Source organism: Musca domestica, unplaced genomic scaffold, assembly GCF_030504385.1.
Source record: "Musca domestica strain aabys unplaced genomic scaffold, Musca_domestica.polishedcontigs.V.1.1 6, whole genome shotgun sequence".
NCBI classification, from domain to species: Eukaryota; Metazoa; Arthropoda; class Insecta; order Diptera; family Muscidae; genus Musca; species Musca domestica.
This window is the reverse complement of record NW_026712363.1, coordinates 18,403,444-18,419,642: the sequence shown is the minus strand read 5'-3', so window position 1 is coordinate 18,419,642 and position 16,199 is coordinate 18,403,444. Positions and strand designations below refer to the sequence as shown.

The window sequence follows — 16,199 nt, the reverse complement described above, 5'->3', positions numbered from 1 at the left end:
TACCGCAACAGAAAGAAAATAGACTTAAAAGATCTGAACATCTTGTTCGCTTGGCCGAAAGTGGTGAACTGCCGAATTTGGTTTTCTCCGATGATCGCGACAGCCGAAGGTCACCCTACGCTCGTGTTAAATGCCGAATATTATCGCTCTGGTCTCGATCGCCTCCAGCAAGCGCTTCGCCGGGAATGGGCCAAAATATTGCAGAGCAACATTCGGGCAGCGTGTGACTGTTTCATCGGCCGTTTGAAGGCCATAATTCGTGCCAAAGGTGACCAGTTCGAAGAAATCTAAACTTATTCTAAAATTTGATACTATTTTCGACACTTTTTGCTTTCATTCAATAAAATTTAAAAAAAAAGTAAAAATTATGGTGTTTGACTTTGTTGCAGTTTTTTATCTCACCCAATTTTAACCAAATATAATACACTTTCTTCTAGGCAGAATTCGTTCGTACACGCCCTAATCCATTCAATACAGGCTTATATTTGCCATTTTGTGCACACTAAACTTCAAATCGTGTAAAGATATATATGGGAGATATATTCCAATCTGACCGATGTGGACAACATTTGGCAAATGTATTTGTTAGATGTATTTGATATATTTCCCAAAATATCGTTGTTACGGAGAGCATATTGCGGATATGTGTACTTGCTCTAAGTTGAATTCGGTTGGCGGGAACACATTAAATTTGGACGAACAATGCGCATAAAGAGCACTATAAAATTAAAATCGGAGAAGATCGGCAGCTAAATCTAAATTTGGACCGATTCTCACCCATTTTAGTAGTATTTGCCCTTGGGCAAAAAATTAGGTGTGGAAAATTTCATCAAAAATGCATGGACAGGCGGACGGAAGGACATGTATGAATTGACAAAAAATATGAAACTATTGATATCATCAAAAGAAACTACGGGTCTATTTTGGTTTCTCCTGCCTGTGACAAACGAATGTCCAAAACTTGTATAACTTGTACCTATGCGTAGGATATAATTGTCAACACTAAATTATCACACAGGGTGTACTATATTCTATATTTGCTACTGGATTTGTTTTTATTGAAAGAATTTTCAACCACAAATGCTGGCGATTTAAAGAGAGCTCGAATTAAACACGTCGGTTTTCATTCGCTAAAATGTAACTCTTATTCTTTTTCCTTCACTTTTTATAAAATACTAAATATTTTGAATATACTTAGATTTTTTTTTTTGAATTTTTTGAATATATTAAAAAAATTAATTTCTTTAAATCCTATCACAACACTTTCAATCATGTGTTGAAAATCAATGAACAAACGTCAGACATTATGAAATTTATTATAGTTTTCATATTCCGGGTTGGCTTCGCAAAAACTTCTGTTCAAAGTTCATTTAGTTTCCGATCATTTTCCCTATTACTAAACGTGGAGCAGACATTACTTCTCGTATTCCATTTCCTTCACTATTTCAAAATAGAAAATGTATTTGATATATACACACACACATACACTAACTCACACATCCACAGCACACAATACACAACGCTATCAAAAACTCATCATCACTATAATCATTGATGCCATTATGAACAGTTGCTGCAAGTCTGAACAACAACAACATTTACAGACATTTCATAGGAAAGGAAAATAGGAGGAAGAATACAACCGTTTCCCGATATGAGTGATACGGTGGTATGTGCGTGTGTATTTGCAATTGAAAATTGATTGTTTACCAAACGAAAAAAAAAATATTATTTATAGTTCTTCTCCTCTCTCTGTATTTTTTTCTCGTTCAGGAATAAGAGCTTCCATATAACTGACATAGAAAAAGGATTCCTGGCACTGCAAAACGTTGTTATAAAAGGAAAACAGCAAATATGCCACTTGTGTCTGAAGGATACTCTAAGGACTCTTTAGGGTTATGTTACAAAAGGAATATAAAAGAAAGCAAAAACATTAAAAAAGTAAATATTTACTTAATTTATTAGAACCACTACATCGTCGATGTATGTCGATGGTAGGTGGGTGGATGGATGTGGGTGGCTGGAACTGCTTAAACGTGAAATAGATTTTCTTTCTCAATGCACCGCTTAGTGCTTTGGGTCGCCATATGGCAAACATATGTCCGGATATGGCCAAAGGGTAATAGTAATGTTCTCTCCCACTCGCTTAAATAGCAATAAAATATTTGTTTTGGAATTTCGCTTTTGCAACGTTCGTTGAGCTCCAAAAGGGTCACTTAAAGTTAAAATATTTAAAAATATAATAATTTTGTGTATTTCAGTTCTTTAATAAATTTAGCGTGGTGTAAAAATTTGAAGATTAATATTTTGAGAGCAAAATATGCAATATAGGTGTAGAACACGAAATATAAAATAACAGCCTATTTGGTTGGAAACTTGAACTGAAACCTTCCAAACACCAAAAATAAGGAGTTACCGATATGTGGAAACAATACCAAAGTGATAAATTATATTAATTTGTTTGACGTTTACAATGTGTACCACAAAAAATAAATACATGAAGATTATGAAAGAAGAACTATAAAAATCAGACACGTGTACCCGCGAAAAGTTACTTCGAAAAGCAACCTAAATTTTAACTACAATAAGGGGGCAAGTTGTCTCGAATTAGGATTCCTTTCGCTCTAAGCATGTGTTGCCCTCGCCAATATTACAAATTTTTTGATCGACATTTTTATACTCTCCACCACACTCTGGGTACATTAACTTTGTCATTCCGTTTGTAACTCCTCGAAATACCCAATAAAATCTAGCACACATGTGTAAAACCTGGACCGTTTTCGTATAGCCCCCATGTGACGGCACTTCCCAATATTCGGTATTTTGATGATTTTAGCAACATTATTCACCAGAATTGTTTCAAATTTCATATTTGATGTTCGTAATATTCCTAATCCTATGACGAATACTGGTCAATGCAGGCCAACGTCATCGTTTAGCCCCCGAATATCAGTTTTCATTTGAGCGGTATTTTTCGACGATTTTTTTCAGAAATTTCAAGTTTCTTTCAAATGGTGGAGGGTATTTAAATATACCCTACAACACTATGTGTTGGGGGAATTATAAGTTTGATTGGGCCAAAAATTATGTAACACCTCGAAATATTGATTTTCCACATAGGAAAGTATATATGGATCTTCCTATCTCGCCGAGCTGAGTCGATCTAGCTATGTATGTCCGTCCGTTCGTCTGTCCGTCTGTCTATGTTAATTTGTAATCACTATACAGGTCGCAATTATGGTCCGATCTTCACGAAATTCAGAAAGGGGCTAGTGCTTAGGGCTGGGCAGAAGCCTTCCAATTTTCATGGTAATGGGGTAATATTTAGTGGGTGAAAAAGGCTATGACATTTGAGTTAAATAAAATCCCGGCGAAATCACAAATAGACGAACAGGTCAACTCTGACGGTTACGTAGATGCCGATCGTAAATATATCGGATGAATATAGCGAAATATATACAATGTATATATACAAAGAAAGGGGATGTTATCTAGAATGCTTATATCTCAAGAATGGCTTAACCGATTTCGACAAATTTTGTCAATTCAGAATGCCCTCTTAACATAAAAGAAATAAATCTAAAAAAATCGCGTAAAAAGATGCCAATAATGGTGTTAATATAGATTATGTAGTATTTTGTGACATTTTTTTCATATTTCATATTTTTCATATTTTTTATCGCATGCGATTTTTTCAATTTGACTTATAATATGGAATTTTACATTTTGTAATATTTTTTCATTTAACAACACAGGTTGGGGTTATTATATGCAGATTAAAATTATCCTCACAAAAAAGGGTAGGATGAGGTTCAGAATGGCTAGGCCTATTGTTTTCAAAGATGTCCGCAATATATTTAGGAGTTGAAATGGACCAACAACTAAAAATGTTCCTGCTTTTGCAGCCGTTATGAAGTTAACAAATTGAAACCAAAGGAAATCTCGCATGAAGTTAGTGCTTAGGATAGCGGGTAGAATGGTCCACTACTTTTGTGTGTAAAAATACCAACATTACTTACAGGCGATATCCGAAATACACAAAAGGTGAACTTTTGGCTTTTTTATATCGTAGACAAGCAAATCGTATAGATGAGTTTAAATTTGGTGGTACAGAAGGGCCTCTTGCTTTTGAAGTTGATCGCAAAATATTTAGGGGTCCCTGGTCAAAACGCTAAGGGTAATATCTGGGCAGTGTTCCATGACATAATTTCAAAAGCGAAATATTCCAAAATGTATTCGGACATAAAGGGGCTTCTAACATATTGAAGTGTTGTAGGGTATCACATGGTCGGCCCCGCACGACTATAGCCTTTGCTTACTTGTTATACCCTACACCACAAGGTGGTCAGGGTATAAAGTCTTTGTGCATTTGTTTGTAACAGGCAGAAGGAAACGAGATAGACCCATAGTTCCTTTTGATGATCTGCATAGAATCACATTCTGAGTCGATTTATGCATGTCCGTCCGTCCGTCTGTCCATGTATTTTTGTAAACAAAGTACAGGTCGCATTTATTGTCCGATCCAGAAGAAATTTGGCACAAATTATTTGTTTGGCCCGAGGACGAACCCTATTGAAATTGGAAATAATCGGTCAAAATTAAAATATAGCTCCCATATATATCTTCGTCCGATTTGCCTTGTATTGTGCACCAAACGTGTAATATCAGCCCGAATTGTATGGAATTTTGTATATACACCCAAGTTAGATCTGAAAATATGTATGCCAAATTTGATCGAAATCGGTTCAGATATAGCTATAGCTCCCATATATATTGTTCATCCGATTTGTTATTTTTGTCCACCGCCGCCGTAATATGCACTCTGCAACAACAATATTTAGGGAAATATGTCAAATGCAGCTCAGAAATACATTTGCTAAATTTTATCGAGATCGGTTCAGATTTGGATATAGCTCCCATATGTAACTTCGTCCGATTTACCTTTTACTGTGCACCAAACGTCTAATATTTGTCCAAATGGGATGGAATTTGGCACTTACTACCGAATTGGGTCTAGAAGCTGGTATGTCAAATTTGGTGAAGATCGGCTCAGATATAGCTATAGCTCCCATATATATTGTTCATCCGATTTGTCATATTTGTTACTCACAGCCGTAGTATGCACTCCGTAACAACGATATTCAGGGAAATATATCAAATACAGCTCAGAAATATCTTTGCCAAATTTTATCAAGATCGGTTCAGATTTGGATATAGCTCCCATATATATCTTTATCCGATTTCAAATTAATTGTGCACCAAATGGGCAATACAATTTCGAATTTATAAGATACAAATGCTTCGGCATATTTAGTTCTTTGAACTTTAAATTATAATTATAATCATAGCGTGTATGATTGAATTCTCCCATAAAAACTTTTATTGTTATGTGGAGCTCTACTAAAGTAGCAAAGTGGTGTAGGGTATCATAAAGTCGGCCCCGCCCGACTTTAAGACTTTGTTTACTGTTTTTTTTTTTTTGCAAACTTCAAATATATAATCTCACAAATATTTACTGTAAACCCTCCACCCTGAAAAGGAGGGTATTAACCTTGTCATTCCGTTTGTAACATCCCTAAATATTCGTCACACACCCCATAAAGTGTATATATTCATGACCAGCTAATTGTCTATCCGCTGGAAAAACGATACAGCCCGCATTATTTGACGTAGAGCTTCAAAAGTTGACACAACAATTTGTATTGTATCTAGGATAGTTGGAGCTGAAATTGAGGTATATTGGTTCACGTTTTCACGGATTTGTCTTAAAATTCATATTTGCAAGTCATAATGGGTATTTGCTCCGGTGGCGAAACATTGTATGTATAAGTTCACGTTTTTGTATAGCCCTCATATAACGGTAATCGCTGATATTCCGTATTATGATGATTTTTGCCAGATTTTCCACGAATTCGTCTAAAAATTACTATTTGTAGGTTATAATCATTTCTAGCTCCAGTGGAAGAATATTGAAAACACATTACCAAAATTAAGTACCACTTAAAAAATTATTTAAAAAAGCAGCCCCAAAACGCAACTCTACACTTTAACAGTGATCCTAATGCCAAATTTCAGATTTCATTAATTATGTGTTCACGCAATACTAAATTTAGTACCATTTAGTACTTTTCGTAGAAATATAGGACGCATTTCCAAAGAACTGCCAGGTCTCAAACACAGATATCAGTAATCGAAATATTAAATTTCAGAGATTCAACTCTATTCCTTCACCCGAATTTAGTACCGTTCAGTAATTTCCGTACAATTATAATACAAACATCCAAAACCTCCTCCATATGTCACCTCCACATGAATAACGACTCTAATACAAAACTTCAAACCGCAAGCACTAACTGTTCACTCAATACCAAATTATATCGAACATAGTAATATTTAGTACCTTTCGTTCAATTGTAGTACACATTTCCAAAAACGCCTCCAAATCCCACACCAAGATACCCCAATACAAAATTTGAAAATTCCAGCTTCATCCATTCACCCTAAAACAAACCGTTCCAAACTAAGTACAGTTCGTACACTTAGTACACATTCAAATATGAGACCCACTTTCTTACCTTTATCCCCATACCAAATTTAAAGTTTAAAAATTATTTAAAAGTTTAGTACCATTTTACAATTTTTCGTGACCTTAAAGTTCGAAATTCATAAGACCCTTTGGTACATCCATCCTGCACATCCATTAAGAAAAAATGCCTAAATGCCAAAGGGACTATTCTAAAAAATATACCGATATGATCCATTTTCTTTACAAATTTTTCTGTATGTAAGAAATATATCCCAAATTATATGAGTCTCAAATTGTATTATGTGGTCAAAACTATATAAGAGCCTTAACATCATTTGGTCAGTGACTCTCATTCCAAATTCTAGGTTCATAACACCGATAAGCCAACAGGAAGAACGATCACTAAGAAAGAAGGAGCAAGAATCGAAACTTTGCCACAAAAAAGGAATTGTTTTGAAAAATAAATGCATAAATTCAGACCGTCAGAGTCTTTCAATTAAAACAAGTGTTTTATTGAAGCCTTAGTCACCAATGCGTAAGTATCGCCTGTGTACTTGTTGTGTTGTCTAAGATTCATAGCTTTGTTGTTCGTCTTTGTGCAACAAATAATACATTTTCGGCTCTAAATCTACTCTGTACATTTAGAACCCCTACAAGTCCATACGCCTGTATCGGAACTTGTACACTGTTTTTCCAATACAAAGTATTTTAATTATACCCTCAGCCATATGGCTACAGAGGGTATATATCATTTGATACGGTCAAAACGTGCCTAGTAGAAATAACGGTTTTAGACCTTAGGTCTCTTTGGACCAAATCCGTTTCAGAACATTTGGAGTCGATCTAGCGATGTCCGTCCGTCCGTCTGTCTGTCTGGCTGGCTGGTGCGCACGACAACTCTCGAACGGAGTATCCGATTTGGTCCAAACTTGGTACATCGTAATATTTTTTTCAAACTTAGATCGAGTTCGGAGATGGGCAATATCGGTCCACTCCTACTGGTACCTCCCCCACAAAAGTTTGGAATTTGCAAAAAAAAAATTCTTTGCACAGAAAGAGAAAGGTTAATCTGATTTTGCTCCAACTTTGCAAATCCTAATATTTGCGTCAGTACTCGGTCAAAATGGACAATATCGGTCCACTCCATCAAGTACCTACCCCACAAATGGTCAAAATTTTGAATAATTACAACTCTCATAAAATGTGATGTACGAGTCCGATTGTCTTCAAATTTTACACATCCCAATATTTATATTAACCCAATGTCTGGTGTTAAGATGATCAATATCGGTCCACTCCTTCTGGTACCTCCCCCACAAAAGGCCCAAATTTGCAAAAAAAAATTATTTTTTGCACAGAAAGAGATAGGATAATGCGATTTTGCTCGAACTTTGCAAATCCCAATATTTGCATCAGTTCTACGTTAGGTGTAAAAATGGACAATATCGGTTCACTCCTTCAAGTACCTCCCCCACAAATGGTCAAAATTTTGAAGAGTTACAACTATCATAAAATGTGATGTAAGAGTCCGATTGTCTTCAAATGTCGGACATCGCAATATTTATATTAACCCAAGCTCTGGTGTTAAGATGGAGTATATCCGTCCACTCCTTCTCGTACCTCCCCCATAAATGGTCGAAATTTTCAAAAAATACATGTTTTTGCACAGAAAGAGAAATGATGATCCGATTTTGCTCCAAATTTGCTAATCGTAATATTTGCATCAGTGCTAGGTCTGGTGCGAAAATGGACAACATTGGTTCACTCCTTCAAGTACCTCCCCAACAATTGGTCAAAATTTTGAATAATTACAACTCTCATAAAATGTGATGTAAGAGTCCGATTGTCTTCAAATTTCACACATCCCAATCATTTTATTGGGATGAAGATGAAGTATATCGATCCACTTTTTCTGGTACCTCCCCCACAAATGGTCGAAATTTTAAAAATATATATTTTCTGCACAGAAATGGAAGCAGTAATCTAATTTTGAAAAACATAACGCTCAAAGATAGCAAAATAAGGATCCAACTCTCTTCAAATTTCACACATACAAGCATTTTTCCTAACACCAGATCTGTTGTGAAGATGCTATATATCTGCGAACAACTGCTGGTACCTCACCCACAAAGGGACACAATTTTCAATATTTTTATCTGTCATAAATTGCGAAACATTTCAGCGATTCTTTACAATTGATTTATCCATCTGCTATAATAATATTTATATCATATTTATTTAGGTCCGATACGAAATGAACAATATTGACCCATTCAAAACCCACTTCATAGAGGGTGAAGAGGGCTGAGGGTATACATCTGTCGGCAAAACAGACCGATACTTTTTTACTTGTTTTTAATACATTTTAGTACTTTTCGTAACCATTTAATACGAATTTCATAATCCAGCCCTATCAAACGCCTACTTACCAGGACTGACTCTCGTGGAATATTTCAGGATTCTAGCTCAGGCCGTTTGTAATTGGCGTTTTTTCACTACTCTTTTTTATATTGATTGACCACATAAATTTTAATATTTTCACACAAAATACATTTCGCCGTCTAAATATTATCCAATAACCATCCAATTCCATAAATTCTAACCCCATACAAACTTGGGTTTCGATTGGTCTATAATTGTAACTCATACAGCGAAAACAATTTCTGTTTTATGTTCAATTCATCCCAGAATCAGTAGGCTTGTGTTGTGATCCTCTCCAAAACTCCATGCAAAATTTCGTGAGGATTGCACCATAAGTGCGACCTGTAGATGAACAGACGGTCGTAGGACATACATAGCTAGATTGACTCAGCCCGTCGAGATAGGAATGTATATACACCATGTTAGGTCTAGAACCAATATTTTGAAAAAAACAAACTTATACACTCAAAACTTAAATTTTTTATAATATTTTTCAAAGTATTGAGAATCGTAAAGTTTTAGTTTTAGAAAAATAAACTAAATTTATTTGAATACTTGACACACAAGAAGCTGTGTCCATAAATGTTGTGAATATATTTAAAATACCGAACAAGTTATTTGTTCCAAAACCTATGAAAGCCTTTATTTTAAAAAAGTACATTAAGGCATTACAAGTTAAAGGGTCCAGACTGAATTCCGTTTAGTTGTCATCTAAAGACAAACACTCCACTAACATGCTAAATTGTCTTTAACCCACTACCACAATTCCATAAAAAAATTCTTAACTATTTGTTCGTCTAACATTCCATTTGATGTCGGAGGGCCCTCTGATAGTGTATCGTTTATTTCCGTTCCTGTATTTCATACATAAATCTTGCAACAAAGTATATAAAATGGCAGCAAACAAGGAAATTGTGTGTATATTTCTAAGTAAATAAACCGAAATGGCATGTAATGTATGTATATAATATTTAAATATATAAGGTATGTTATATTGGGGTGTATCACAAGAATTCGCACCTGAAACGAACGACTCAGAAAAGCCCAGGAAAAGTTCAACGATAGAATTTTAAAATTTCTGATAAGTCTTTTCAAACGAAAATGTCATATTGAGGCGTTCCGAATCCATGTCAGAATTTATATATTTTTATATTTGGCTGGAAACCAACAAGAGACTCTCGACAGCACTCCTGCATTTAAATGTGAATAAATCTTTTGTGTTTCGTACCATCGCTCGTTACCGTGATACTGGCAGCGTAGCCCGACGTCAAGGAAACCCGTGTCGCAGTGGTCGAAAAATGGCTCGTGAGCTGAACATATCGCAATATTTCATTCGGCAAATATTGAAAAATGAGCTCGGGGTAAAGTCATTGAAATTTCAAAAAGTGCAAGAACTTACACCACGGCAGAAAGAAACCAGTAAAGAAAGTCTTAAAGACGGGCGAGCCGAATTTATGATACCCTACACCACTTTGTTAATTTAGTTTAGAGCTGCGCATAACAATTAAAAGTTTTTATGGGAGAATTCAATCACACACGCTATGATTATTATTATTATAATTTAAAGTTTAAAAGACTAAATATGCCGAAGCATTTGTATCTTTTAAATTCGGACTTGTACTGTCCATTTGGTGCACAATTAATTTAAAATCGGATAAAAATATATGTGGGAGCTATATCCAAATCTGAACCGATCTCGATAAAATTTGGCAAAGGTATTTCTGAGCTGTATTTGATATATTTCCCTGAATATCGTTGTTACGGAGTGCATATTATGGCTGTGGGTAACAAATATGACAAATTGGATGAACAGTATATATGAGAGTGTAGCATATAACGTCTGTATGTATGGTTGGTGTTGTTGTTGGGTTATACACTGAATGGTATGCACGCTTTAAAGCCAGCCTTCTGCTCGCCGGAGGGGGGGTTCCAAAAATATCAATGTCCCAATGCCATTGTGCTACATGAACTATATATTATTTGCGTGCATGAAAAAGATGTTGATAAATACATAAATCTCAAAAGTGTATGTTAGGAAACGGAAGACACTACCTACGCATGCCTAGATGTTTGGAGAGAAAGATGTAGAAAGAGGAAACGGACATAAACCAAAATGTTGCAGAGCGAACTGATGTTGTGTTGCTCGACATGCCCACCCAACCTAGTTGCAACAAAACAAATTCCATTAATACAAGTCGTGTTGCAACCCTTAATTGCTACAGGAAACCTTCGCCTACATCCGAGAGATATCAAACAGATATTTTTATTCTATTATTCGCAACACATGCTTGCGCTTTTATTAATATTAAATTTGAACATGATTAACTGGTAATCTTAAGAATCAGATTAACAAAGTAAAGAAAAAAATAAAAATGAAAATATTTGACTTAATCTAACACCTTATAGTAAAATTAAATATATAAAACAAGAAACAAGATAACAAGTCTAAATTGCTTGTAAGAAAGAGTACCATTTCTTGGCATAATTTTTTTTTAAAATAAAATCACTTCTTTTACTTCAAACTCTGATCTCAAAAAAAAATTTCCCCATCAAACATTTAAAGGTCAACAAAATCACCATTTAATACTCATATCGCAGTTAAATAAGAGTATATTCACAGGCTTATACATAACTCTATACAGATTTATCAAAGAGAATAACAAAATAATTATTCGGGATTAAAGAAAGGTGGCCAAATCATATTTGAAAAAAAACGACATATTAATTTTTGATTGTATTTCCTTCATTCATAATCTTTCAATTCATTTAAATTATTAAAATGACGAATTCTAAGTAATTTCATTTCAAATATCAAATCATATGTTCACCTTTCTTTTGTATTGCTATTCTCTTTTCTTTATCGTATTCTCACCAAAAAAAAATCAAAATAAGAGGTTAATGACTTACGTGCTTTGTTGATATGCTCCCTCGTTGAAAGTACTTTCTCAGAGATGAAGTTACAGCAACAACAGCTTAATGGTGTAAATGTGCATGTAATAAGAGATGCGGATAATTCAGACGTAAGAGACTGTGATAATTGAAATTGTTGTGTCATGCATGTTGGGTCGTTGTATGTTTGACTGACATGTTGAGATCAAACAATAATCTTTAGTGGAGATTTTTATGATATCAACCGCAACGTTTGAAATCGAACATAACTGCACACACAGCACATTCAACTGACAGGTTTAATGATCATTATTAATTTTGTAATCAGGTGATAAATATGTAATTCGAGTGTGTAGCAGCTAATGTTCTATACCAAACGCCACGGAATTTACAAAATTCTTGTTTTGTTGTTTCTTTTTTTTATACTTTTGCAAAGAAGAAAAAAAAAACAAAAGAATGCAGAAAAATTAATTTAAATCAAAGAAATGAAAGTAACACTTTTTTAAAGAAAAATTAGGATTCACAATATTCACTAAATATTATAATGAAGTTTACGTTGTTTCGCTTGAGTTTTTTCTTAATATTTCGAACGTGGGAACTATTTCTTTTGCAGAATTAAATATCATTTTGTCGCCATTCCAATTTTCGGTCACATTCTAGTTTATGTATATATGTAGATTTCCGCTTGCATTTTTGCTTTAGTTTTGAGAATTTTATGATGGAAATTGCAGATTTTTGTACACGACAACGCTGTACCGTCTTTCCTTATTTTTTTCGTAGCTCTTCTCTAGCTTATTTACTCACTACTAATCGTTGCTAAATGAAACCAATGATCAAGCCTAGGTATGTTGGGACGAATTATGATGTGGAACAACAATAATGATCATAAAAAATGAGTGAGGATAAAGCACATGTGATTGCAGCACAGTTGTTCCAATTTCGGTTCTCTCCTTCCATACGAAGTTACGATAAATACCTGACAAACCAAATGATATTGCGTATTAATTTCTGAGAATACAAAATTTAGTAAAGGAAGGAATATAGACAATATCAAAAACAAATCCATTTACCTTGTTAATAGGCCAATGCGGGAAGATGGAAGCGAAGTAAAATAGATGATCAACTGAGCTTACGATTTTAATAAAAAGTATGAAATTACGATACTGCGCGAAGGTATATTCTGAGAATAAGAAAATTTTTAAGCAAAAATATATACACTTTCTTTAATATTAATTCGAATCGGCAACGGGCAGAGTACTTACAGAAAATTAAAATCTTTTTCCACAATATAAAAAAAAAAAAACTGCAATTAACCAAATTATCTACTGATAAATGACAGGGAAATTTGCACCACTTCAGAAATTTTTGTAATTGAAGGTGTTGATCGCTGGACTCTGTTACGGCAAAATGGACGATTCTTATGATTTTTGGTGAGATGAAACCTTCTTTAATCTTCCAAGCAATCATTGTTTCCAAAAACTTTAGAAAATGGCTAGCATGAAGGTGCAGAAAAACGACAAAAGGGTTGATAGAAATCTTTCGCTATTCCATTGAAACCTGTCGTATAGAGGTCGCCTATTCAAAAAAAGCAGTTGAAAAAAATTGGATTTAAAAAAAAATAAATAATAATAACGAAAGTTTTGAAATATTTTAACAAGTTGCAAGCGCCATTACAATTCCCCCCACCAAAATCAGACTTTGGGGGTAAGGATATTTACAACCAAAGCTGATAACGCTTGCATAAAGAACTATTGCCGTATATCCTTGGTATGATAAATACCGACGAGATTACCACGGAGATCCTCTAGTTCATAAGTAGAGTTACCAAGTTTTCGACGAACTCGGGCCTTTATAAAATTTGGAGCCAATTTGGAATTATATCCCTGTGCAAAATTGCTTTGCTTAAAATTCCGGCGAAATACTTCTTGGCCTACAACATATGATACCTCTTTGGATCGCAGATTATAGGCTTTCTCATTTCTCTGGAATTGTTTCTGGATAAGATTTCTAGCTCTATTCCCCATTATGGCTAGAGAGTCATTTTTATTAAATCTTACTGTTCTATCTTCCAACATGTTTAATTGTCTCAAAAGCGGATACGTCGAACCATTGGTTATCATATGCTGGCCGAAAACAAGATAATAAGGAGTGGTTCCTATTGAAGAGTGGATTGAGGATCTGAGGGCACAGCATATATTGCTCAACATTTGGTCCCAAGTCTTCTGGTCTGGAGTTACATACGATTTTATTGCTGCCAGAACAGAGCGATTCACACGTTCTGAGGCATTAGCCTGAGGAGAATGTGTTGCAGTAAATAAATGATTAACACCGAAGCGCCGAAGAAAGCTACCAAACTGATTGGATTTGAATTGGGATCCATTGTCCGATACTATCGTCTCTGGTACGCCATATGTATAAAATAACTCATTCTCTAAGTAGTCTACTACAATATCTGAAGAAAACTTCTTCACTGCCTTTAAAAATGGAAATTTCGTAAAGTGATCCAATACCACAAATATACCTATATTACCCGCTTTAGATCTTGGATATGGACCTAAAAAATCAATATATAACTTCTGAAAGAATCGGTGGGTCTCTGACGTCTTACCCATTGGTGTCCGTATGGGTTGGTTTGGGTGTTTGGATGTCTTACAAATTTCGCAGTTGTTGACGTAATTTCTTACGTCAACCACCATATTTGGCCAAAAGTAAAATTTTCTTAGGGTATATAATGTTTTGTTAATTCCTCCATGAGCAGATAAGGGGTTGTCATGTGCCCTTTTCAATACATCAGGGATCATTTCCTCTGGAATCCACAATTTCCATGATAGATCATCTTGCACCTGATCCCCTGTTGCGTGCTCCGTGCGTCTATACAGAAACCCATCTACTATTCTCAAATCGGGCATCTTATCCAAACTTTTCCCCACTTTTACCAAAAGTTGTTTATAAGAATCCGACTTAAAACATTCCGAGCTAAGATCCACGAAAACACCACTTGATAACTGAGAACTTAAAGAGCTATCTACCTCAAAAATTTGACCTAGTTCCGACAAGTCCTCAGTGTTAGTCCTAGAAAGTGCATCTGGGACCACGTTCTGACAACCACGCCTATGTTGAATTGAGAATTTATACCCTTGAAGCTTCAAGGCCCATCGAGCTAGCCGCGTGCTGAGGTCTGTTTGGGACATGAGCCACTTCAATGACGCATGGTCAGTGATGACAGTAAACTCATGTCCTTCCACATACGCTCTGAATTTTTTAATGCTCAGCATTGCTGCCAAGCATTCCTGTTCGGTCACCGAATAGTTTCGTTGGGCTTGATTGAGTTTCTTTGACATAAATGCTATAGGAAACTCTTCACCCTCCGAATCTCTCTGGACCAGTACACCTCCTATTCCAGTTTTACTAGCGTCACAGTGTATGAAAAACGGCTGTGAGAAATCTGGGCTATGTAAAACTGGCGCGGTACTCAGACAGGTTTTTAAAGCTTCAAATGATTTCTGAGCTTCCTCATTCCAAATAAACTTTCTTTTGGTTTTAGTCAAATCGGTAAGAGGCGTGGCTATCGACGCGTAGTCCCTGATGAATTTCCTATACCAACCCGTCATGCCTAGGAATCGCCTTACTTGTTTAACAGACTTGGGCGTTGGAAAATCTGATATAGCGGAAACTTTATCCGGATCTGTTCTTATTACACCGCCACCAACCAGGTGACCCAGATACCTAACTTCTGAAACACAGAAGTTGCTCTTCTCCACATTAATAGTTAAGCCGGACTCCTTAATTTTGCCTGCAACGAGCCTTAGAACGTCCAAATGCCTTTCAAAAGATTCCGAAACAATCAACAAATCGTCGAGATAAACGAACACCTCTGTCCTGAGAGCCGGTGGTATGACCTTGTCCATCAAACGTGACATCGTCTGAGGCGCATTACAAAGGCCGAAAGGCATGACCGTGTAATGGTACAACGGCCTCCCAGGAACAGTAAATGCAGTTTTCTCTCTCGATTGTTGATCCAACGGAATCTGCCAAAAGGCATCCTTCAGATCCAAGGCCGTTATAAATTCAGCTTTCGGCAAACGACTTAGAATGCCATCAATGTGGGGCAGAGGATATGCATCCCCAACAGTCACGGAATTTAACTTCCTGCTGTCTAGACAGAGTCTGTTTTTCCCCGGTTTTCTATGAAGAACCACAGGTGACGACCACGGACTATTGGATTCCTCAATGACCCCGAGTTCAAGCATCCTGTCTAATTCTGCGTATATTAGCTTCTCCACAGCGGGAGACACTGGAAAATGCCTCTGTTTAATTGGTTTGGCGGATCCTGTGTCTATGACATGATTTATAACATGGGTTT

At 35.7% G+C, this 16,199-nt stretch overlaps 1 long non-coding RNA gene across 1 annotated transcript; it reads right to left on the bottom strand.

Moving 5' to 3' along the window:
* Window positions 1–11,487: 11,487 nt before the first annotated feature.
* On the bottom strand, window positions 11,488–13,339 carry LOC131805686 (uncharacterized). Its single transcript, XR_009343773.1, has 3 exons — window positions 13,099–13,339; window positions 12,392–13,016; window positions 11,488–12,027 (listed from the first exon to the last, which is right to left on the bottom strand). It is a non-coding gene; the product is annotated as an uncharacterized LOC131805686 (long non-coding RNA).
* Between the last annotated feature and the right edge of the window lie 2,860 nt (window positions 13,340–16,199).